The sequence below is a fragment of the Petaurus breviceps genome, unplaced genomic scaffold (genome assembly GCF_028583685.1).
Source record: "Petaurus breviceps papuanus isolate PSGF00001 unplaced genomic scaffold, PetGlider_PUasm1.0 112, whole genome shotgun sequence".
In the NCBI taxonomy this organism is placed as follows: Eukaryota; Metazoa; Chordata; class Mammalia; order Diprotodontia; family Petauridae; genus Petaurus; species Petaurus breviceps.
The window spans coordinates 3794893-3819456 of NW_027185601.1; the positions used below are offsets into that span (position 1 = coordinate 3794893).

The 24564-nt window shown below is 39.8% G+C and overlaps 1 protein-coding gene across 8 annotated transcripts in view; it reads right to left on the reverse strand.

Moving 5' to 3' along the window:
• The window catches only part of LOC138157165 (histone-lysine N-methyltransferase EZH2), a 108749-nt gene extending 95379 nt beyond the window's left edge, over positions 1–13370 (reverse strand). For 4 of the 8 annotated variants that reach the window (XM_069082745.1, XM_069082707.1, XM_069082694.1 and 1 more), the window contains exon 1: positions 13207–13369. The gene's annotated coding sequence lies outside the window, so the exon portion shown is untranslated. Of the gene's footprint in view, positions 1–13206 lie in introns of all 8 variants that reach the window. The other 4 variants (XM_069082734.1, XM_069082700.1, XM_069082684.1 and 1 more) reach the window with 2 other exon arrangements.
• Positions 13371–24564: the final 11194 nt, after the last annotated feature.

Below are 24564 nucleotides of genomic sequence, written 5' to 3' on the forward strand. Positions count from 1 at the left end.
ATAGGAAGGAAGGAAGGAAGGAAGGAAGGAAGGAAGGAAGGAAGGAAGGAAGGAAGGAAGGAAGGAAGGAAGGAAATCAAAAGTTCAGGCTCTTGAGGAACTTAAGAAAGTTAGGGAGGGGCAGCTAGGTGGCCCAGTGAATACAGCACCAGCCTTGGAGTCAGGAGGACCTGAGTTTAAATCCAGCCTCAGACACATGATCACACTTACTAGATGAGTGACCTTGGGCAAGTCACTTAACCCCAAATGCCTTACCTTCCCCCCTCCAAAAAAAAGTTAGGAAGAAAAGAGTAAAGTATGTGAAACAACTGACAATGTAAATAAAGTGTATTTAATTAAATGCTGGATTATCTGCTACAAAATGCATGTGTTTAGCAGTTGGGTAGGGAATCTGTGGCCCTCTAGGTCCTCAAGTACAGCCCTTTGACTAAATCCAAACTTCACAGAACAAATCCCCTTAATAAAAGGATTCTTTTCCATAAAATATTCTGTTCTGTAAAACTTGGACGCAGTCAAAAGGCTGCACCCATGGACCTATTAGGTCCCCTGGTTTAGCTCTTAAATAGTGAAATAAATTACCCTATCTTGACAATCTTTTTGTTATAGTTTTCTTTTGTGCTATAATAGTATATTTGGCTACCAAGTATCTTTTGAAAGAATCAAGGTATTACCCATCTTCAGTAACTTCTACTTTAATGGACCATAAGAACAAAGTATCTAAGAATTTTAAAATACTTTCAATTATTTTACTGTCAAAACATACCCCACCCCCACACTCAAAAACAAGCTACTATGAAGCAAAGACTTCACCAATGAACTCCTGGGTCTGCCATTAAGTTTAAACTAAGAATTTCCCAAGCATGAAATTCAAAAAATTACTAAATATTGTCAAATTCCACTTCTAAAATAAGCAACATTTATACCCTCATTCCCACCACAGATATTTACATAAAATACTAGTAAAGGTATTTATATTCAGTCATTTTTTTAGTCAGGTCCAACTCTTCATTGACCCCATTTGGGGTTTTCTAGGAGTGGTTTGTCATTTCTTTCTCCAACTCATTTTACAAATGAGGAAACTGATACAAACAGGGTTAAATGACTTGCCCAGGATCACACAGCTAGTTAGTGTCTAGGGCCGCATTTGAACTCTGGTCTTCCTAACTCCAGACCTGGTACTCTATCCACTATGCCACTCAACTGCTCGTTATCCAGATAGACCCTCATAACAACCCTTCAAGAAGGTTATATATTATTATCCCCTTTTTTACAAATGAGGAAAGTAAGGCTTAGAGAGGTAAATGACTTGCCCCAGGGTCACACAACTAGTTAAATGTCTGAGGCAGGATTTGAATTTAGGTCGTCCTGACTCCTAGTCCAGCACTCCATCTTCTGGCCAGCTGGTTGACTAAACAAGGTAATGAAATATAAGTTAGTTTGCACTAGCAGATGGAGGATCAGGAAAAGCCTGCCTGGGAGAATAAGAAATCAGTCCAGGTAGGCAAGATGGTACTCAATTCTAAATTATGAAAGCAGGTCATGTATAGCCAAGTATGGATTTAATTCTGTAGATCACAGTGTAGCCAAGATAGGTTTTTGAGTAGTATGTTGCAAGTTGTGAGTGTTTAAGGAATATCAGTGGGGCAATTCTATGAATGAGAAGAGGAAGAGAAGCTAGTTAGGAGTCTAATGCAGGATGAGGTCAAAACAATCTAGAAGGAAGATGGTAGGGGGAATAAATAGGAATTCTTTAGATTTGAGGGAGATCTGGAGTGGGAAAAATCAATGGGTCTTAATGACTAACTTTGTTATGGGTAACTGGGGAACAAGAAAGGAGTAATGTCAAAAATAACACCACTATTACAAAAGAAAGGGAAATTGGAAGCAAAACCGGCAGAGAATTGGGGGAAAAGATAAAATAGCTCGATCCTTATTCAATTTAGAAAAAGGGTGGGGGTGGCTGAAGTTTCAATTAATTCAATTAATCCTAATTTTTTAAAGTTACTCCTTAATTTTTTCTTTTAAATTTTATTTATTTTTAATTTATGAAATAAAACAAGATGATTGCACAGGAAACTGAAAATCTATTGTCTACAACTTGCTATTGCTTTTAAATAATTAATAAAATTATGTGATTTTTTCTTTTTTTCCCTTCCCTTCTCCTGCCCCCACCCTAGAGATGGCTGCCATTAACAAATGTATATGTGTGTGTGTGTCTGTGAAATCATTCTATACATACTTCTACTTATCACTTTTTATTCTGGATGCAGACAGTATCTTCTTTTATGTGTCCTTTGTAATTTCTGTGGGTTATTTATAATAGTCAAAATGACTTGTTCTTAAAACAATATGCTGTTACACTGTTTTCCTGGTTCTGCTCATTTCACTCTTCATTATTTCATGCAAGTCCATCCATGTTTTTCTAAGATCATCCTGCTCCATCATTTTTTTTTTTAAAGCAATTGGGGTTAAGTAACTTGCTCAAGGTTACACAGCCAGTTATTTCTGGGTGTGGTGCTAAGTATCTGCACCCAGATTTGATCTCCAGGTCATCCCGACACTGGAGCCAGTGCTCTTGCTCGCTGAGCCACCTGGCCTGGAGTTAAGTAACTTACTCAAAAGGTTACACAGCCAGGTGTTTCTGGGTGGGTGCTAAGTGTCGGAGCCAGGATTCGATCCCCAGGTCGACCCGACACTGGAGCCGGTACTCTTACTTGCTGTGCTACCTGGCCGCCCCGTTCCATCATTTCTTACAGCACAATAGTCTTCCATAACAATCATATACCACAACTTGTTCAGCTATTCCCCAACTGACAGGAATCCCTGAAATTTCCAGTTCTTTGCCACCACAAAGAAAGATGCTATAAATATTTTAGAACATACACTTTCTTTTCCTTTTTTCCTAATCATTTTGGGAAACAGATCTAGTAGTGGTATTGATGGGTCAAAGAATAAAGATAGTTTAATAACTTTTTGAGCAGAATTCCAGACTGCTCTCCAAAATGGTTGGATCAGTTCACAATTCCACCAACAATGAATTAGTGTCCCAATTTTTCCACATCCCTTTCAACATTTGTTGTTTTCCCCTTCAATCGTTTTAGTCAATCTGATAGATGAAAAATGATGTCTCGAGGTTGTTTTAATTTGCTTTTCTCTAGTGAATAATTACTTAGAGCATTTTTTTCAAACAATTGTAAGTTGTTTTGCTTCCTTCATCAGAAAATTGCCTATTTGTATCCTTTGACCATTTTATCAATTGGCAATGATTGCTTTTCTTAGAGATTTTACAAAGGTCTTCATATATTTAAGATATGAGACCTTCATCTGAGAAACCATCTATAAAAATTTTTCCCAATTTTCTGCTCTCCTTCTGATGTTACATTTGTTTTATTTATTAAAAAAAAATTTTTTTTTTTGCTTTTTGGAGGGCAATTGGGGTTAAGTGACTTGCCAGAGGTTACATGACTAGTTTTTGTGTTAAGTGTCTGAGGCCACATTTGAACTCAGGTCCTCCTGACTCCAGGGCTGGTGCTCTGTTCACTGCGCCACCTAGCTGCCCCCTCAAAAAAAATTTTTAATTTAATATAATCGAAATCATCCACTTTACACCTCATTCTGCTCTCTGTCTCTTGTTTATTCATAAATTGTTTCCCTATCCATATGTCTGACGATGTTCTTCAAACTTTCTTGTAATATCTCTCTTTATATCTAGGTTATGTATCCATGTTGACCTTACTAAATGGTGTAAGATATTTGTCTATGCCCAATTTCTACCATACTGCTTTCTACTTCCTTAATTTTTTAATGTAATTTTTATACATTTATAGATATCTTTTTAAAATGTAACTGAATTTGTTAATGTAACTTCCCAATTAGCTTGATCTCTCTGTAGAGCAGATATTTCTAAAACATCTAAGTCTTCTCCATTAACCCACACAATTTAGTTGTTAATAGAGATCATTTTCTGTTTTCATCTTCTGTCAGGTATCCAACTCTGTGTGAAGAAAAGCTAGTTAGGCAGCAGTAAATAGAGTGCTGAATTTGGATTCAGAAAGAATGTCTTGAATAAAATGGGAATAAGAAAAGCACCTACCTCACAAAGTGGTTTGCAAACCTTAAAGCAAGGGTGGGAAACCTGTGGCCCGAGGTCACAAATCCTCATTTGTTTGGTAAAACTTGGACTCAGTCAAAAGACCACACCAGAGGACCTATAAGGTCACATGTGGCATTGGGGGATGCATGTTCCCCACCACTGCCTTAAAGCATAATATATTGTTATTTCCTTTCCAAGGAAGGAAAGGATCACCTCTCAATAAAGGAGGAAATTCTAATAATAAAATTATTGAATAGAGTTGTACCAGCTACAAATTATGAGGAAAAGGGAAGGAAAAGAGGGGGCAGTGACAATCAGCTTAGAGATCTACTGAAACACTGGAAGGATCTAAGACATAGGTTCTGAGATCTAAAGATGCAGGTCTATAGACTAAGAACCAGTGTTCTACCTTCATTGTTTTATTTGTAGACTATGCTTCTTAAAATGCAGTGTGGAATATCATTCTGTTACCAATAAAAATATATGCCACAATATTTCTGCTCTTTCATCTCCAAATTCATTTTAATTACCAAAAAAAGTCAGTCATTAATTATAACAAGAAACCTCTGATTATTAAAACAAATCTAATCCTCCCCAATTGTTTCACTTCTCATCTTCATATCTATATTAAAGGATCACAGAATCCTGAAAGATTCAGATTTCATCCAGTTTAATCCACAGCTGACTAAGAATCTGTTCAAAGACACATTCCACAAGTAGTCATCTAGACTCTGCTTGAAGGCCTCCAAAGAGAGGGAACCCACTACCTCATTCCACTTTAGGGGAAGTTTTAATTTTTAGGAATCTTTTCTTTATATCAATCTACTTTTGTATACTTTCCACATCATTCCTCATTCTACCCTCTGCAACCATAAATCTAAACCCTCTTCCAAAGGGCAGTCTTCTAAACACTTGATAACTATCAGCCCCTTTCCCAAGTGTTCTATCCTCCAAGCTAACCATCATTACTTCCTTCTGATGATCTGCTTATCTCCTAATCTAGACATACTCCAGCTTTATGATCTCTTTCCTCAAATGTAGTAACTAGAACTGAATATAGTCCTCCAGATGTGACCTGAACAGGAAAGATTACTGTGGAAGTTATTTCCTCATTCATATCCATCTCTTAATACAGCCTACAATACCATTAGCTTTTCCAACTGCTATGCTCACTATTAACTCATATTGAGCATGTAGAGCACATATGAAAAATTTCACCATTCCATTATCATTATTACAAACATTGTCTGTGTATTGTGGGGTACCAAAATATAATACTCTCCAATCCAAAGAACTGTGAAACAAGGGCTAGAAAACAGCATCCTCTCAAATAGAACTGATATAAAATAGTGTCGGTCAGTTGCCAAAGTAATCCAGCTTCAGTGGCAGCATGCTGCAATGAGCACTGGGCCTAGCTCAAAATTTAAGAAGTCCTGAATTCACATCCCAGCTTCAACACCTAATGCTGTGTGAACCTGAGTAGGTTCACTTCATTTCTTCTGGGCCTCACTTTCCTTCACCTGTAAAATGTTAATTATTTGCTCTACCGACTTTTTCCAAGTTGTGAAAAAAATCAAAGCCAAAAAGTTATCATGTAAATGTGAGCTATTATACTAATACTCCGTTGGTGGCACTGTAAATTATTCCAACCATTCCAGAAAAAAAAAATTTGAAATTATGTAAGAACAATCATTTAACCCAGCCACAACAGTCTTTGAACCAGTGATCCCACTACCCCCAAGAAAGTCAAAAGTCTGTCACAAAAGTTCCATATCTATCAAAATATTCATAGAAGAACTTTTTATGGTAGCAAAACAAACAGGAAACAAAGTAAGCACCCAAAAATTGGAGAATGGCAGAACAGATGTTGGCATATGCAATAGAATACCATTATATAACAAGAAATGGTAAACTTAAGGAAAACAAAACTAAGAGGAAACATGACAACAGCAACATTTAAAAAGCAGCTTAATGGAGATTAAATGCAATGATCAATGACCCAGCAATACCACTTCTAGAATTGTATTCCAGATATCATAAAAATGGGAAAAGGACCCACACGTACAAAAATATTTATAGCAGCTCTTTTTGTGGTGGTCAAGAACTGGATCCCCTTCAAATGGGGAATGGCTGACCAATTTGCGGTAGATGAATGTAATGGAATATTATTGTGCTATAAGAAATAAGAAGCAGGCAGATTTCAAAAAATCCTGGAAAGACTTGTATGAACTGACACTGAGTGAAGTGAGCAAAACCAGGAGAACATTGTACACAGTTACAGCCACATTGTGTGATGTCTAACTTTGACACTGCTAGCTCTTCTCAGCAATACAAGGTTCTAAGACAACTCCAAAAGGCTCATGATGGAAAATGCTACCCACATCCAGAGAAAGAACTACAGAGTCTGAATGCAGATCAAAGCTCGCTCTCTCTTTTTGGTTTGGTTTTGTTTCTTCTTTCTTGTGGTTCATTCCATTGGTTTTAATTCTTTACAACATAACTAACGTGAAAATATGTTTAATATGAATGTATATATGGATAGTCTATATCAGACTACATGCCACCTTAGTGAGGAGTGAAAGGAGGGAGAGAAAATTTAAAACTCAAAAGCCTGCAGAACTGGGGCAGCCAGGTAGCACAGCAAGTAAGAGCACCGGCTCCAGTGTGGAGAAGACCTGGAGATCGAATCCCAGGCTCAGACACTTAGCACCCACCCAGAAACACCTGGCCATGGAACCTTGAGCAAGTTACTTAACCCCAATCGCTTAGGGGCGGCCAGGTGGCACAGCGAGTAAGAGCACCAGCTCCAGTGTTGGGACGACCTGGAGATCGAATCCCGGGCTCAGACACTCAGCACCACACCCAGAAATAACTGGCCGTGTAACCTTGAGCAAGTTACTTAACCCCAATTGCTTTTAAAAAAGTAAAAAAAATTTAAAAAAAAAGCCTGCAGAACTGAATGTTGAAAACTAAAAATTTATTAATTAATTAAATATAAATAAAGGGGGAAATGAAATGATCAATCTTAGTGCAGGAAAACAGAACATAAAAAACAAAGCCCTCCTCTCAAAGGGAGACGAGTGCCCAGAGTGCAGAACATTGAATTGTCAGATCCAAGCAGTTTTCCTTCAGTTTTTCTGTTGCCCCCAACCTAAAAACAGAGAGAATTATATTGGGCAGAGTATAAATCAAGAAATCATTGGGGTAAAAAAAACAAAAAAGTATTAATGAAACTTTTTTTTTTAATGAGAACAATTGTCATCATCAAAGGAACATGAATTGCTGAGGAGTATAAACTATCACTCAAACCCTAAATCAGGGTTATACCACTTCTAAATAGCTATAGTAAATTATGATATGATGTACTCAAATGTATTGCATTATAACATGATCACATTGCTTAGGGTGACTGACAACCTGGATCTATTTGTTCAGTAATACCACTCCCCAAAATCCAATGAAAAAGGATACTACTTGGGATCTTAGAATGAAATATCTGGAATACAACTGGTGCAATGAAAGTTATAACTTATTAAATTACATTGTACCACGCTGAAGTAAATGTTGTTGTGGTCATCTACACTGAATCAGGATAGCTAAATAATTTGTCAATGTTTATTTAGTATTAGTGGTCCACTGGAGAGGGTGTCCTAATTCTCAAAACAATTGTTTAGAGACAGAAATACCCCTAGAATGGATAAGAAAAATTTACCAACTATCTTAGTTTAATAGGAATATCCCTACTACCTAGCTCTTTCCCTTTTTTTCTGATACTGCGCTCACTAAACAGTCTTCAGATTATTTTGTAATTTGGTCTACTGAATGGACTTTGACCTTCCCAGCAGGAGTCTTCTGTACAGACAACTAATACTAGCTCTCTTGTCATTACAAATTAATAAATTGGTTTTCGGAGCAAATCTACTTATCATAAGGGTAGAGTAACGGTACCAACTCTGTCCAAATATATCTCCAAGTATAAATTAATAAAATGAGCATTGTTTTACTTTCTTATGAATCTGTTTAGCTTAACTCAATTAGAAAGACAGTGTGACATAGTGGATTGAGGGGTGAATTTGGGAGTAAAACCTGGATTCACACTTAACTAGCTAGACCCTGGGCAAGTTGTTTTAACTATCCTGAGCCTTAGTTTCCTTATCTGCAAAGGGGGTATGATAACAGCATCTACTAGTGAGGATCAATAGAAGTACTGTATTTAAAGAGAAAATGCTCTATGTCAGCTACTATGCTCCCCAAAGTATGATCATTCAGAATGAAAAACTGTAAACAGCTAAGAAATAAAGTCTTGGCCTGGGGTAACACCAGAAGCTTGCTATTACTAAGAAAGTCCCAGTTGAGCAGCCAAGGTACACCATCTTTTAGTTACATCAGTATCAGACACTCAACTCAACATTCTACAAAGTTCTGAACTTATGTCCCAGCCCTCCCACCCCTACATAGACCCCCAAAAAAAATAAAGGAATGCATCTTACCATTTCATCTTATCTGAAATATCACATATGAATTCATAGTTGTTTCATCGAAAATTGTGTCTGCACTACATCATTCACGTTGTTAAATATATTCTTTTATTACCTTTATAATCTTTACTGGCTTTTAAGAAAATGACCTCAGATACTTTACTATCCAATAAAATTCTCTACTCAACCTTTTTTTTCTTTACATTTTTAAAATATATGTGTCTTTTCACAAGTCAAAGCAAACCATGTCCACATCAGACCCTACATAATTTATAGTCAATCCTTGATCATCCATACTGACGTGTTATGTATAGAATCCAAAAATCATTTCTATTTCTCTCTAGAATTTCATTATATATCTGTTGCTAGAAATGTTTTGTTTCTGACACCAACAACAGATCAGGGTCTCTAAACTTATTTTGTTTAGGTAGTACTGAAATTTATTTGCATTCCCTGAGCATGCCAATCTTTCCATGAAAGGCAGCCTGAGATACCTCAACAGTAAGAAAGTTTGTCCGAGACTAATCTTAATTGCTTTGGTTTCAAGTCAATCAAGAAGTGACTATACCCATATCAACATTTAGTGTTTTGTTACACCACTGTTCATAACTTTAGAATCATCTCTGACTCTACCCTGTCTCACTCTTTACACTCAAGCCAGTAGTTTCTAAGTCAGAAAACATCTGGCTCCTCTAAGTCTAAGGCAATCTTCCTAGCAGAGGCCCTTATCTGTTCCCTAACAGCTTTCTTCCCGGGTCTTCCTCCCTCCAGTCTATTCCTCCTCCAACCTGCCCAGTAACAGGTTGTGGATTAATATACTTAAAGTAACTCCATTATTATGTGTGTCACTCTACCACTTAAAAACCTCCAATGACTTCTAGGGACCTGTTTGACCTTGGCAAGTTACTTAAACCCTTCAGTTTGTGATGGGTAAAATGAGGGGGTTAGATAGATGACCTCTGAGGTCCCTTACAGATCTTTATCTATGATCTTAAATAAAATTTGGACTTAAAATTCTGGAATTCAAAGTCCTCCACAATCTGGCTCCAACCTTATTTGTCTTCTGCCACATTTATTCCCCATCCTGATTCTGCTGCCCAATCAAACCCGACAACTGTTCTCATGTTGCCCTCTCCCATTTCCATGAATTTGTTCACTGTTAGTCCTTTATTCTCCTCCAAAGGACCCTCCTGCCCCCCTCCCCCACCATGCTTAAATTCTCTGTTCAACTTAATTTGGCTTCCTTCAAGAAGCCATCCCTGATACCTCTCCCTCCTCAAAATTTTTTCCTGTTACTCTAAATTTTAACATAGTTAATTTTCATGCAGGTAATGCATTCTTCCATCCTATTAGAATGTGCTCCTAGAGCACACAAAAGGTGATTTTTCATTTACATTCCCAACACCTAGGACAGTGCTTTGCATAGCAGGAACCAAATAAATATTTAACTGAACCTGTACCATCAAAAAGTGTTTGGTTTGGGGGTTTTATTTTGTTGGGTTGTGGGGGTTTTTTTAACTTGCTGATATTGGGACCATTAAAATAAACAGGATTCCTTTACAATTTTACCACATGAAAAGACTTTGAGATAGTACAGCACAGGCCCTAGAGCCAGCAAAATTTTGAGTTCAAATCTTGCTGTACCAGATGTGCAATCCTGAAGGTTTCCTATCTCTCAGCTTCAGTTTTCTCATTTGTGAAAACATGTATAATAATGGCAGCTATTCACATAATAAATGATAGTATGAATTTAGATAGTATACATAAAGTGATACTTTTCAGACTTCCTTCAAGACTCAACTGAAATCCCATCTTCTACACGAAGCTTTTCCAGTCTCCCTCTGCCAGCCATGCCTCTGCCTTCCAAGATTACTTCACATTTACACTGTACATATGATTGCATGTACAGATGTTTGCATGTTGTCTCCCCACCAGGATGTTATTTCCTTCAGGACAGGGATCATGCTTTTTGCCTTTCTTTGTAACCCCAGAGCTTACCACAGTACCAGGCATGAGTGCTTAATATATGCTTGGTGAGCTGTTAATTGGAATTTTTCTAGTAATATAACAATATGTAATGGATCTTAAATCTGTATTTTCACTCTAATTGCAGTTATAAAATATTAGAATTGTCAGAACACTGAACTATTTATTATATTCAGAATTGGTACCTCTGGTGCCAGAATATCCAAACGACCTGTCAAGTAGAAAGAAATGACAGATTCATCTGGGCAAATTTGTGACCAAAATTAAGCGGATTTTTTTTTCCAAAAAAAAAAAATGTAAGGAAGTAATTTAAAATGTTTTATCACTCAAATTTAAACATTATTTATTTATTTATTTAGACAGTCTACCTCAACACTGTGGAGAGAAATCTGTTGTCTTTTGTTTTTTCAATGGCCATCACATAGCCGAGTACGGTTTAAAATTCTTACTTTAAATTTAACCTGTTTTCCTGGACACAGAAATTTATTTTAAGAGCATATAATGTCTTTAGATACATTCCTTAACAAAGGTTTCACATTACCTCCCAAAGTACATCACCATACACAAATGGGAAGTGTCTTTGATAACAATACCTAGAAATCAAGCTATAGGAGCAATGAAAAAAGAGCTAGAATAGATCAAACTAAATACCTGTTAATAAATTAACAATGAAAATGGCCAGGGCTACATATTTGTTCCAGCCTTAACACAGCTCATAGCACACAGTAGGCGCTCAACACTTGTTGACTTGACAAGAACAATCTAGGCAGATTTTTTTCCTATACACAAAAGCAAGAAAGGATTTGGATTTGCTTTCCATTCTGGTAGAGAAGAATGTAGAAAATCAAAATGCTAAAAAAAAATGGCAGTATGGTATAATGGAAAGGGTATTCAATTTGCAATCAGAAAACCCAGGTTCTGAATCTGACTTAGCCACTTACTATTTTGTGTGATCTTAAACAAATTAAACTCTCTTAGCCTCGATTTCCTCATTTGTAAAATAAGCATGTTACACTAGGTGAACTTTAAGTTCAGGGCTGAATGCTGGTGTCTTAAGGGTGTATAATACAAGCAATTATTAAACCATTAATGTTTACTAAAGTTAAAAAATATACACAAAAATTAGTGAGAACAATCTTTAAAACAGTTAAGTAAACTCAAAAATAAGTAGACTCAAAAATATGATAATCAAGCATCTTTATTTCATTAGCTTCGTTAACAGACTGCTCAACACACAAGGTTTTATTCCAGTTTCTCAAAGGAAGTTTTTAGTTTAAAGTCCGAGGCACTATTCATTCGATTATTTATACACAGACCCATTTTCACTCCCAATCATTTCTGAATCACTAAAGGGTATTTTTCATGGCAAATTCAATTAAAACAAGAATGCTTACTATGATCTAAAGCTACATTAACCCTGGTATATTCAAGTCAAAGAGCTCAAATAAATCTGCCAATATCATTATCTTCAATTCCTGGGCATATGAGATGTATATAATAAGTCTTTAGCACCTGCCTCCATTCTCAAATCAGACTGTGAAGTTGGACAAATGGCTTGAAATTTGTAAACGAATTAAAAGTTGCTTTCAATACTGAGTTTACAGAGTTTTCCTAAAGCTTCTGTCACCCTGCCCCTTCGCAAAAGTCTACCCCAAGAGGTAAATTTTCAGAAACAAAAAGAAGTTAACTTCAACCGCAAGCACTCAATGAGAACAAAAGAGAGAAAAGGAAAAACAACTCAACTCTTCCCTCAAACTAAGCATAAGGAATAAACCAGCTTCCTGAAGCCTAGAAAGAACACGGGAGAGAAACCTAAAAACGGCCCCAAAATCTTTCCAGTGTGAGGGAGAAGGGAACGACTGTCGTAAGGCTGGAGAATAATTCTGAAACGGTGTTTAAAGTTGTTTCTTCTGGGAAATGATTGATTTCGGGGGACTCGGAGTTCAAGATTTCCCTCGTGCTCGCTGTCCCACGCTAAGTGCGGTCAGAGCTGCATGGTCTATAAGCTCCGAAGGGGGAGGGGAGGGGGACGGGGTAGGGACGAGTGTTGAGGAAGGGGAGGAGGGGCGGTCTTTCTCCTAAATAGAGGCCGGCGCCTCCGACCCACACCCCCCAACCCCCGCCCGCAGTCGGGGGCACAAGTTGTGCCGCCCCCTCCCACATGCCCGAGCTCTTCTCGTCAGACACAGTCTCTCCTTTGTCTGAGTGCAAGGTCCCACCAAGTTGTGTCTGTCCCGTCACGCCCGGAGCTCTCCCGACGCCCGGCACACAAAGGACACTTGGGGAGGACGGGACGGGGCCCCGAGCCCCGAACCCGAAAGATCAGGCGGAAAAGGAAAAAGGAAAGCGGGTGGTGGGAGGCGGGAACAAAACAAAACACCCCGACCACAGCAACCCAGCGCTCTCCGGGCCGTTTTCCCCCACCCCAGCCACTCAATCCCCTGCGACTGTGCCCGACCTAAGTGCGGGCCGCCGACCCCCGTTCCCCCAGCTTTGGGCTCCCTTCCCCCCGGTCATACAAAGAAGGCGCCGGGTGAACCCCGCTCCGGGGCGATACCCAGAAACAAGCAATATCGCCGCCGCCGCCGCCCGTAACTCCACAGGCTCCTGAGCCCGTCCCGCTAGCCGGGGCCAGCACGGTGGCTTTACCTTCTTTCCCTCTCCCCAGCCCGCGCCGCTCCCCGCGCGCTGCTCCCGCGCGCCGCCGCCGCCGGTCCTCCGCTGCTTTCTCTGTCCCTGTGGGTGTCGGATGCTACCGGACCGAGCGCCAAACCTGACAGCCCAATCGCCATCGCTCTCATTGGCCCCCCCACTACAATCAAGCGCCGCCCCGATTGGAGGGACGAAAGGCAGGCTTCCATCCAATCAGAGGGTCCGCCGAGCTCCCAGGCGCCGGGAAGACCCACAGCCCCACGCATATACTTATCTCCGGACTGTACACACGCATACACACATACACGTATTCTCATATACACGCACACATACACACACACACACTCCCTGAGACGCTGGGGGTTTTTACGTGCGAAACTACCGCCGCCGTCCCTTTGTTCTCTCGTTTTACACGCACAGTACGGATCGGGAAGGCGAGTGGGCCGCTGGGCGAACACGGCTGGAGGAGGAGGGGAGGAGGGGCCGGCTGGACGAGCCAGGCCGGGAGAGGGGCGGGGAGGAAAGGGGAAGGATCTGGGTGGCGGGCGGGGAAGGACGGAGATGTTGCTCTAATCTTGGCGGGAATAGCCACCTCGGAGGCCCGGCGGGGCCGGGGAGGGGAGGAGGGGCGTCGGAGGGAAGTGTAGTTCAAGGGGCCTTGGCGGCCAAGTTTGAATCAGTTCGAAACTCAAGGCGTGGTAACGGTTTTAACGGCCGCGCTCTTTCTCCTTTCTCTCCCGAGTGGCGGGTTGGGCGAGGCGGGGCCCAAGGCGGGAGGAGGCAAGGTGTCCCCGGGAGACCCCGGCACTGGGACGAGCCTGGGCGTCCCGGGGCCTCCGGAGCCCGCCGCGTTGCCTCGGACTGAGTCCGGGCGGCGGCTGCACTTGACGGCCGCTAGGGGCGGCGCGCGCGGGGCTCGGCGCCTGGGGCTCCGCCGCTGATTTGCATGCAAGGCGCGCGGCGCTCCCCACCCGCCCTGGCGGGAGCCGGCGCAACTAATGAGCGCGTTCGCTTGGGGTAGGGAGCCGCGCCGGGTGCTCCGGGTCCCTCCCGCCAGGCGCCCGGGGAGAAGGCCAGAGCGCCGCCACGATTTGTGCATCCGCCGGGGCCTCCGCCGGCCGCGAGGCCGTACTTAAAAAATAAGTGACAGGCTAGCGTGGGTGACATTTCAAACCTGCGTTTGTTAAAGCCTCGGCGGTGCTCGGGGCCGCCCACCTCCCACGTGTCGGCCTCCCAGTCACTGAGGTGAGGCCAGAGCTCGGGCGGGCGGCTCTAACGCGGGGAATGCTTAAAAGCATTAGTGACCTTAAGGAAACCCCGGTCCAGACACACACAGGAACGGAAGTCGACAGTACAGAATATAAATTACGCTTTTTTGGTTTGGGTTGGGGTTTTTTGTTTTTTAACCAAGACATTAAGCTGTTCCTGAGGTAGTTCGAATTAAATTTCTAAAGTGATATGGATAATTAAATTTTTTAAATGTTAATTGATATATGCATGTGTTTCTATATGTGTGTATGTGTGTGCATAAAATTTACATCTGTATACATTTAACTCTACAGAAATTGCCCACTTGCACTGGGACTTCACATTGTTCCAGAGTCCAGACACACAGTTAAATATTATAACTCTTAAGAAAACGCCAATTATCAACTAGTTTGGGGGGATAGAGGACTACAAGTAATTACATATAATTTGTTTTTAACTTTGTAAAGATGACACTTAAATGAATATGGATATCCACCCCCCCCTCCAAGGACATTGTTGCATGTCCTATGCATTACTTGTCCATCTATGGCCTACGAAGGTTCTGCCCAAGGTTCTAGGCTTACTCTGGATCTTGTGATCTGGATGCCAACAGAAGCTGGGAGCTCTCCATCAGTTATCCCTCATCCTTTGTCACATTACCAGCCCACTAGAGTACCTTTTCATGTCTTACACCTCTGATGATATCCTTTCCATTGCCTCCTGTTCAAAGATACTAGAAAATTAAAATCAGATGCCTTCATTTGGTGACTTTTCTCGTCATTTCTATGGGACTCATCACCATAATTATTCCCACCCATAACCATGTAAAGTCTCCTGTATGAAGGAGATTTGAATATGTGGAATTATTGAAATATGCAAGACAGGGGCAGCTAGGTGTCTGCAGTGAATAGAGCACCGGCCCTGGAGTAGGGAGGACCTGAGTTCAAATCTGGCCTCAGACAATTAACACACAACTATCCATGTGACCTTGGGCAAGTCACTTAACCCCAACTGCCCTCCAAAAAGCAATATATATATATATATATATATATATACATATATATATATATATATACAAGACAGTATAATAAATGTTAAGTATTCAATAAATATTAAGTGCCCACTATGTGCGAAAACACAGTCCCTGTCCTCAAGGAACTTACAATCTAATGCAGAAAGACAACACGGAAAAGAAAGGGAAGCTGAGTGGGGAAGTTAAGAAGGTTCAGTGTGGTGATATGGTGATGGTGCAGTAGAATTGAAGCAATGCAGCTGCTGGGAAATGAAGAGTTAGGTAGGCTTCTGAGCTCTATAAATGGGGAATTTGGGGGGGGGTTCTGTGTGTGTTTAGCCTTCTAATAAGAGTGGAAGCAATTTAGGGTATTGAGATGCATGTACCAAAGCTAATGCATTCTTCAAGATGATCAGTTACCTGACGATGAGCTTTTTTTTGGGGGGGGGGGAGCACTAGTAATAATGATCCAAACAGTGCAGCTGGTAGGAAATGAGTTGACAGGCATCCTGAGCCCTCTTCAAATGGGAACATGGGGACTTGGGAGGGCTTTTTTTTTTTTTTGCACCACTCCAGCACTCCAGTCAGAGGGGCAGAGTCAAAGGGCAGTATTAGCAAAGAGAGCAGTACTGGGAGGTGGGGGTTGTAATCAAGCTTTGGTCATGTAGAAGGTATGGTGAGGGTAAAGAATAAGTCCTGTTGCAATTTGTCTTTTAAAATCACACCTCATGGAATTTGGGTTTGTTTGGTTTCTTTGTCTAGATTTGTGATAATCATATGGGATACTCCAGGTTTGGGAATTCCCTCCACCTATCAGTGGCAATTCTTCTAAAACTTAAAAAGTTTTAGTTACCTGGAACACGAAGAGGTTAAGTGACTTGCCTAGTTATTTTATTTCCCAAAGCAAAACATTTCCATTTCTGGCAGCAATTTACAATTCCTTTCTTAACTAAGAAGTTAACAACTACTCATCCATCATTATGTATGAAGCACCTTCTCTATGTCTGCTATGGGAATAAAGAGATAATAGTAAGACTGTCCCTTCACAGAGCATGCATTATCCTGGGGAGATACAACATGCTCACAGATAAATTTAAGATTATAGGCACAATACTAAGGGTAGGGGAAGGGAGTATCTAGAAAAGCCTTGAAAGTATCTAGATGTTCCAAGAGGCAGAGGTTCTTAGGAGGAAGAGCATCCCTAGTGTGGGGGCCAGCCTGTACAAAATCATGAAGGTGAGAGGTGAAACAAAGTCACACTGGGAAGAACTTTAAATTCCAGCAGCATTAAAGGCAACAGGGGACCCCTGAAACAAGGGGTTGACATGGTCAGACTTGCATTTTAGGACTCAATTTGGCAGCTGTTTGAAGAATAGATTGGAGTGGGGGGAGGCCAATTAGGCTTTTGGAATAAACAGATAAGAGGTGGTGAGGGCATGCACTAGGGTGCTAGTGGTATGGAATAGAAAGGATACATGTTGAAAGGAGGTAGAAATAAGAGATCTTTGTGGGACAGAAATATAGGGAGAGGAGTTTTAATTTTTGCTCATATCAATTTTTTTATATCACCTTCATTTCTCAAAACTTTTTCTCCACCCCACCCAGCCTTTCCCAAAGAACCATCCCTTATAACAAAGAATTTAAAAGTTTTATGGAAATAGTTTGAATATAATTGGTATCTAGATCTCTGTAGATAGGTATAAAAGGTAAAAATGTATATCCAGTACAGAACAGCTTTAATTCCTTGTGCAAAGAAACTACAAAAACAATGAAATGCTGTTTTTAAGTCAACACTGTCACTCTGCTCCCCTCTATAGAATATCAACATTTACCTGCAGGGACCTAAGCCATCCCCCCAGGTCCATAGTACCACACTTAAGTTTAGATTCTTCTCAGAAAGAAAACAAATTTAGAATTATCAATAGTCCAGTGAGTCGGATACCTTTCACCACATAAACCCATATAGGTCTTATGGTACTACCCTGAGAATGTGGAGTCTCCCAAAATAAAAATGAACTTGTGGTTACTAGAAAAGCATCCCTCTTTGCAACAGACTCACACTGTCCAAATAATTCCAGATAATAGCAAAAAGCAAAATTGAGATTCCTTGCCCCCATTTATCAAACCTTTAGCTTCTTGTTGATCCCTAGGCTTCAGGGACCACAGGAACCCAGTGGTTTCTCCCTATGTTGCTGTTACTACCAAGAAAATTCCATTTTTCTCACAGTTTGAAGTCAGTAGAACCAGGAAAGCAAATAATCATAAACATATTGTAAAGGAAAACAACTCTGAAAGACAAGCACTCTGATCATTACATTGAACAACCATGCTTCCAGAAGGCCCTTGTTAAACCATGCTTTCCACTTAACAGACTTGATGGACTAAAGAAACAAATATTTTTTTTTTCAGTATATCCAACATATGGGTTTGCTTTGGTTTATATCTGTCACAAGGGGAGGATTTTTCTTTTCCCCTTTCATGGGAAGTTTTGGCAGGGGGACGGAGGGACTAGTGATAGTGGTGCCCAAAAAAAACCAAATCAATGAACCATACAAAAGAGAATAAAAGAAAGTTGAGAGGAAGACAAAAGCAGAACAGTTTTGGAACTACAGCATTGAAATTTGTTCAATTTTTTTTCTATTAAAATGTCTTACAAAGTCAAGATTCACAGTTTCATACACAATCTGTGTGTATATATCTGTATGTATATATGCACATGCATATGTATGTGTGTATATATATATATGTGGGAATTATCATGTTTGTCATGTCCATACAAAATGGGTTTTTTCCCCTTTTTTCTAAAGTCCTAAATACATTAAAACAAAAAAGAAAGCTGAACTATTTGAGGCAGGGTGCAACTACAAAATGAGATCTCTAGCCATTAGCTGAATGAAACTACAAAAAGAACATTTTCTCTCCCTCTGTGCCACCATCTTCCCTTGGCCCCTCATATTACCACTAGCATCTTTCAGTTGCTTGACTGGTAAGAAGTATTGTATCCACTGAGGGCTGGAATCAGCTTTAAAAAACTTTGACCTCTGCTATGAGATATAGTCACCTGTGAGACTACCCCTGGCAGTTGAGTCCAACAAAGCTACTTCATCAACCCACTGTTTCCATGAAGGAACAACAAAAAGATATCACAAGAACACAAAGGAATTGGGACTTTGATACACCCACGGGAGATGCTTTGGTCACTTGTGTCCCCTAACAGTACACTAACAGTGTACTCTCTTCCCTGAAGCTATACATATTTGTGAGAGAGCACAACCCAGGTGTTATTTTGCCGGGGGAGAGAAGAGGTTGAAGGGAGGGTGATTGATGGGGACATTTTCTAGCTACTCTTCTTTGTAAGGCATCCTAGTAAATATCTCTACTTTAAAATATCACGAAATTGATCATAATGTTTAAAAATCCCACTGCTGAGACAACTTTTCTACCTTTCAAACCATTAGAGGTATGAAAAAAAAATATTTTAAAAGGAGTTATCTGTAGGGAAAAAAATCCATAGTTCTATTTAGAAAGGCAAGAAGCTAGAAATAAGCTATAAATCCCACAATTTGATAATGGACGAGTCAATTATGATATATTAAAGCAATGGAATATTATGCCACTGAAAAAGATAACATGAAGAATAAAAAGAAATAGAGATAAAGTGATAGAAGGCAGCCAACAACAAAAATTTATTAAGTGCCAGGCACTGTGGTAAATGCTGGGGATGCAAAGAAACAAAAAACAGTCCTTCCTCTCAAGGAACTCACAGTCTAACATGCAAAAAAAAAAAACGGTACAAATGCTACACACTGGAAAAATAGAAGATAACTGTAGAAGGAAGGTACTGGCATTAAGGTTAAGTAGAACATACTGAGGGGATTAGAACAAGTGGTAGTGGAAATTGAGTAAACCAAGCTGTCTCTATCTTGACTCAGTTCTGGAGCTAGCTCAGTTCCCTTTCTAGTCAATGATGGGTCTAGACAAATTTCTGTTTTATGAGAAAACTTTATTCAGTTATGGATATGGAGAGAAAACTTCATTGCATTGTTTGAATCTAACCCTTTGGGGCTGGGAAGCTGGACCACCTCTACCTGCTGCTTAGAGACTCATAACCAAGGACTTAGGTTATGCTGACTAGAAACCCAGCCAGATCCAAAGACAGGTGCGAGGAGTTTTCTCACAATTACACATACATATTTTATCAGTTATTGTTTCCATGTTCCTCTAATTGTTTACAGACACATTCGGGGAATGGGACACCTCTTTTTCTGATTTCCAGGAATTTCAGCTATTCATTCTCACCCTCCCAACTTGGAAAATCCCTAATCTTTCCTCCAAGTAGAAATTAGATTGTCTGATTTTGTATCCTGATTAATTGTTTTTCTTTAGTTAATTGGTCTTATTTGATTGTTGTGTTTAATTGTAATATATAAAAATCTGTCTCCCTCTGTATTCAGGGTCCAGTGCCAACGCTGAGGGTGCTGGTCCCGATTTGTTGGGAAATTGGCATGCATTGCTTAATAAATTGATACGCTTAGAAGCTTGAACCTTTGTTTCCTCAGTCATTTCATCGTTCACATGCAATAACACATATTGACTATATTAAAATGGAAAGAAAACAAAACCAAAGAGAAAAAAAGACAGTAGGATACAACAATTTTGTTGGATTTCATTTTCTTAAAGTGTGTAGTACCTTTCACAATTTTTTCCCTCATATCTGATTCATATTTAAATTGTGCCAGTTTAGAGGTTCTAGGTGGAAAATTGTTTGGTTTGATTGTTGGTTAATTAGGATTTGCTGTAAACATTGCTTTAATAGCAATGTTTTTTGTAAAAGCAATAAAGTACATTGGAAATTAAACCAAAAAGAAAATCCTACACAAAATTATAGTGGGTTTCTATTTCAAATGGTACAATTCTAGCAGTTTCATCTAATCAAGAATATAAGAAGAAAAATAGTAGTTAAAATGATCAAGATTAAATAGGTAGGACCAAAGTCAAACAGACTAAAATGATAAATGCCCAAATATTCAAAAACTATAGAGAATCTTTAAAATCATGGTAAAGTGAGAAAATCAAAAACAAACAGCCCCTGTTCTCAGGGAGCTCAAAATCTAATGGGTAAGACAGCACACATATGATACATAAATGCAAGATAAATGAGATATAATCACTAGCATTAAGAAAACCAAGAAAGGCTTCTTACAGAGGGTGGGATTTTAGGTGAGATTTGAGGAAAGCCAAGAAGCAAGCCTTTGTCCGGGATAGGGCTTCCTCCTATTTGTGTCTTCTTTAGTAAAAGGCATTGAAGATCACACACACACACACACACAAACCCCCCCCCCCATTTCTTTCTCCCTTTGGGGGCAGCCAACTAGAAAAGTTTTAGCTACTAGAGCAGTTTTAATAGAAACAGCAGCAGAAGCAGACTAGCTAAGAGGATAAAAAGTCACTCACAAGAAGAACAAAGTGGGAGGCTAGGTGGCTAGGAGGACCTAAGTTCAAATATGGCCTCAGACACTTGACACAAAAACTAGCCGGGTGACTTTGGGCAAGTCACTTAGCCCCAATTGCCCTAACTTCACACATCCAAAAAGCAAAAAAAAAAAAAAAACAACCAAAGGAAGAAAGTTCAGTTGGTATTAATCAGACTGTATACCAAATGGAGGTGAAAAAATAAAGTTTATGAGCAGCCCTGAGGCAAACATCAAGATGAGGCATGAATACTAGTTTTATCAACTCATTATAATCATTTTATCACTCTTTATTGCTTAGCATTCCTTTTTTTGTGTGTGAGAATAAAACTGCCTATTCTATATCTGATTCATGTTTTTCTTTTGGGTACCTCTTTTTACTACTTCTCTCCAGCTGGAAAGGACCACTTATACTAGAGCTAAAAATTGAATTTTTCCTCAGGAATGGGGGGTGGAGGGAGTTAGAATTGAAACACTGAGAACTTAGTTCCCCTATTAAGGAGACAGGAAACCCCAAAATAGCAAACTCCAACAAGGAAAGGTAAAGGATGGAAACTGGCAAATGTTGCCAGTACCCATGGCCTCTGCCTAGTGTTCTCTGGCTAGCCACTGTGCTAGACTGAGAAATTTGAGGCCTTTTCTTAATAATTTCACAACCAGTTAATTATGCCACATCTGAGACTTACAGACTTTCTCTAAATAGGATCATAAATTTAGATCTGGGAGAGACTAGAGATCCTCAAATCAGACCCCTCTGTTTAGCTTTTAAAGCCCTTCACAACCTTGCCCCAGTCTATCTTTCCAGCTTCATTAGACATTATTCCTTCTCCCACACTTGATTTTCTCTTTTTCTCATACATGACATTTCTGTCTTCTATCTCTGTGCCTTTGTACTAGACAGCCTCTTTGCCTATAGAATGCACTCCCTCCTCACTGCTGCTTCATAGAATCCCTCCCTTCCTAAACACTACTGAAACTTTTCCTTTTCCCCCCAACTATTAATACCTTCCTTCCCAAAATACCTTTTATTTAACTATTTTGAATTTATTCACTTTATGTCTATGTACTTATCTTCTCCTTTAGATTGTAAGTTCCTTGCCAAAATAAGTGCTTAATAAATTCTGGGTGTTTTTTTTTTAATTTATTGCTTATTGATCAATTGGTTGAATGATTGACTAAATAAATCTCCCTCATTTTAAAGATGAGGAAACATACTCAGAGAGGTTAGGTGACAACTAAAATCAAACAGATAAGTGGTGGAACTGGGACTTAAATCAAGACCCTCTAACTCCAAATCCAATACTTTCTACTCTACTATGCTGCTCCACTCTCCCCCAAGATTCTTCACTTATCAGAAGGATTTCTACTTGTACTCTTGGTCCTAGGACCATTCTCTTTCTGGAACATGTCTCAAAAATCACTCTTCCCTCTCTCATCAGCAGTTTGATGCCTTCACTGAAGTTGCCTACAAGCACAATTATTTCTCCCCCATCTTTTTTTTTCTTTTTGGAGGGCAGTTGGGGTTAAGTGACTTGCCCAAAGTCACATGGCTAGTAAAGTGTGTCAAGTGTCTGAGGCTGGATTTGAACTCAGGTCCTCCTGACTCCAGGGCTGGTACTCTATTCATTGTGCTACCGTCGCCCCTCTCCCCCATCTTTTAAAATCTTTCTATCACCTCAAGTTATGATCATAGCTTTTCTTTCTTTCACTGTTAATCTCCTAGAAAGCAGAAATCTCTCTATTCTTAGAACACTACCTGGTTCTGATCTTTGTCCCCATTATTCAACCAATGTTTAAGTAAACAGGTTTATAGGTGTTTTGATCACATGTTACATTTTACAAGGTTGAACAATCAAATACTCGATAATACTAAGACTATAATATAAAATCCCAAAAGATAAATGTTACATGTGTACATTTAATAATAAAATAGATCACAAGGAAACATAATAGAATATTGTATATAAATTATTGAGGAAACAGTCACTTCTCACTTATAATCTTCTCAAGAGTTCATTCAGCATACTAACTCCAGTTATACGTTCTAAGTATATGTCCCTGCTCTGTATCATACTAGCATACTTCAGAGTGAACTTTCATTGAGATAACACAAAATGCAATATCCCTTCTGTGTTTAGACTCCTTAAGTGTTTAGATAGCACTTATGTAATATCTACTCTGAGCTGTTCTCCCAACTTGCATTCATATTCATGGATTTGGGTCCCCAAAGGATGGCTATTACTCCTGGCTACTAGGGTTAATCTTCTGGATAGCTACTTTGACTACTGTAACCAACAAATTCTGTTGTTTGTGAGAATACTAAAATCTGAAAAAGTTTTAGAAAGAAATTTATTAGGTCATTTAGGAGAAGAGAGTAAGCTGGAAAGAAGGTGTGGCTCCCTCTAAACCTGACTCTAGAAGGTTTACCAGATACAGAATTTAGACAAGGGTGCCTGCACATAAATCACACATACATAGTTAAGTAATTTTGCTGAGAGAACAACTTGGAAGTGAAGTAAATGGAGATGGATATGAGTAAATGTAAACATTCAATAAAATGTAGGCAAAGTCAAAACACAAGGGAATCCAAAACACAAGCTTGTAGAGACCTATAATAAGAATGCTTTGGGTGGATCCAGGAGTTGGGAGAAAGAGCACAAAATTCCTTTTAGTCATCTCCAGCATTCCTAGAAAGTTACTTTGGTCAGGTGACATTCCATGAGCAATCACATAAGGTTGGATTTAAACAGTAAAATAGTTTTTCCAAACAATATGATAAATCATTTTCCCCATAGTTCTCAATTAGCTTTTAGCAAAGGTGTTTCCTCAAACACCATAGCCAGAGCAGTAGCAGTAGTTACAAAACATTCACACACACACCCACACACACACACACCACAGAGATCCATGGTATAGGATCGAAGGGTGAACATGGAGAGTACACACAAATTTAAAGTACAGTGGTAATAAGTTACGTGTGTGGAGAATACAAATGATCAAGAAAACACAACTGTGTCAGGAAAGTCCTCATGAGGTTTGCTGTGAGGCATGATAAGTGACAGATAAGTCTTTCTGTTGCTAGTCTGGTCGAGTTCCCCACATGGCATTTCAGCTCTGTGACCCACATAGGCTGGTGAGGATCCTCCTAGAGCTCTGCTGAGTTGAGCTAGAGAGATCCTTTGGATTCTGGGTTGGCTTCTCCCAGCATGGCATCTGTGCCAGTTGAGTTGATCCACTTACCCTCCTGGGATTATTCTGGGATGGCCAGCTGTAGTCTCCATTACCTCCATCATCAGTCTTGGCTGGCTGCTACTTTGCTCCTTCAGAAAGGGCATAGATCCTTAGCCTAGGACTGGCAGAAGCTTCTCCTGTTCTTCAACTTTGGAACCTGGAGGGTTATCAACTCCCAGGCAGGTAGTAAATGGTATTGCTTCTCCTTTTTGAAAAATCTTCCTGGTTCAGAATAAGATTTTCTCATTGAGAGACCTCACCATAATTTAATCCTCTCCATCCAGTACCTTTCTCCCAAATCTTAATCTCTGCAACCATAACCAGACACTGACCATGTTATTTTTGGTAATCACCTAATCCAGGGGTGGGAAACTGTGGCCTCAAGGCCACATG